The sequence below is a fragment of the Mustela nivalis genome (assembly GCF_964662115.1).
Source record: "Mustela nivalis genome assembly, chromosome: 18".
NCBI lineage: Eukaryota > Metazoa > Chordata > Mammalia > Carnivora > Mustelidae > Mustela > Mustela nivalis.
In genome coordinates, this window is record NC_139037.1 from 51,242,222 (window position 1) to 51,244,135 (window position 1,914).

General features: G+C 48.6%; 1 pseudogene across 1 annotated transcript; it reads left to right on the forward strand.

The window, feature by feature from the left end:
• The first annotated feature begins 992 nt into the window (after positions 1 to 992).
• LOC309853308 (nuclear transcription factor Y subunit beta pseudogene) lies at positions 993 to 1,597 on the forward strand (annotated as a pseudogene). The gene has a single exon. The product of its transcript is annotated as a nuclear transcription factor Y subunit beta pseudogene (transcript).
• Positions 1,598 to 1,914: the final 317 nt, after the last annotated feature.

Sequence of the window (1,914 nt, forward strand, 5' to 3'; positions counted from 1 at the left end):
AGCTTGTGCCTGTCCCCAACACTGCCATGACCAGTCCCAATGGCCTTCCTCCTCTGCCTGCCCAACCATCGCCCTGGGCTGGGACCAGAATGGGGGCAGGTTGCTCTGGTTGCGGGCAGCTTTGTGCTGCTGGAGGCGGGTAAGGCTGCATCTTGCTCAGAGGAGCTCCTGGCCCAAGGCTGAGGAGGGAGCTCCCGAGGGCACCGTCAGACCTCCTCTCAATGGCACCCCAGCCAGCTACATTTTGTGCAGTGAGCTGGGTGGGAGACCCTGGCCTGGACCCCATTCCCGACCCTGGGCCCTTAGCAAGGCTGGTGCACAGAGTCAGGGTGGGAGTGGGGGGCTCGCAACAACTAGCAGGGGCATGGCAAGGTGGACATCTTTGCCCCAGTGCCCTGGCCGGGTAGATGCCTGGCAGGTGTTGGGTGCTGGCCTGGGGCCTGGGGCCTGGGTCAAAAAGAAGGGGGATGCGTGCCATGGGCCACGGTGGGCCACCGTGCACCCGGGTAGGACTGACAATCAGTCCACGGGGGTGGTGGGTCTAGGGCCAGTGGGTCTAGGGCTAGCCTGTGAACCTGCCTGGGTAGGAACGGAGGTGCCCGGAGGAAGGAGTGGATTTGGTCTCCCCGCAGTCTTGTTTACACATAAAGAATGCAGTCATCTGGCGGCTTGTTGTCCCTGGCCTTGCCTCAAAGGTTGAACTTGGGCAAAGATCAGACCTCTTTTTAGAAAGGTGTTTCTGGGGCGCCTGGGTGGCTCAGTGGGTTAAGCCATTGCCTTCACCTCGGGTCAGGATCTCAGGGTCCTGGGATCGGGTCCTGCATCGGGCTCTCTGCTCAGCAGTGAGCCTGCTTCTCTCTCTCTCTCTCTCTGCCTGCCTCTCTGCTTACTTGTGATCTCTCTCTGTCAAATAAATAAATAAAATGTTTTAAAAAAAAAAGAAAAGTGTTTCTGAACACTACTGACAACAAACACGGTTCTCACAGTATTTCATGACAACCAGTGGCAATAGCGCTACGAAAGATGCTTCTCTACTAGGCATGGCTGCACACTACATGGGAGGCAGCCAATGTGATTCAGCCTCATGATGACACTGAGCACAGCGTGAATGATCATGAAGACACAAAAGACAGTTTCAGAGAACACGATATCTATCTTCCAACTGCAAATGTAGCAAGGATAATGAAAAATGTCATACCTCAAATGGGAAAGATTATAAAATGCCAAGGACTGTGTTCAAGAACGAGTAAGTGAGCTCATCAGCATTGTAACATCTGAAGCAAATGAAAGATGCCATCAAGAGAAACGGAGGACAATCAAGGGAGAAGAAGTTCTCTTTGCCATACTGACCTCAGGTTGTGGTGGTTCTGTTGAACTTCTAAAATTATCCTTTCAGAAATTCAGAGAGGCTATGAAAGGAGAGAAAGGAGTTGGTGGACGACTCAGAGCTACAGATGGACTAAGTGAAGAACTTACAGAGGGTCAACAACAAAATGTTACGTTTATACAATGTCATATTTCTGGTGTTCAACGAATTCAGTTTTCAGGGTCTGAAGAAATGGTGGCATGGGGTGGAGAGAAGCTTAACTCTGTATGATTCTGGAAACAGACATTAGATGGAAGTGACTGGGGAAAGAGGGCTTTTTGTACATTAAATAGCTGTAATATACCTTCCTAATGCTTGACTGAGGTCTTAATTCTGACTTGAGATGCTTTTTCATGAATGATTTTAAAGAGAATTTTGGATTTTAAAGGTATAAAAATATTTTTGTTTCACATGAGTTTGTTGCTCTGTAGGACTCCTATATACATCATACATTGCAATTTATTATGGTCAGAGGTTTGTAGAAAGTTTCTTATTTTCATTGAAGCATGTTACTTTTGTAATTCAAGTCAACAGCTGAGTTAATTCAT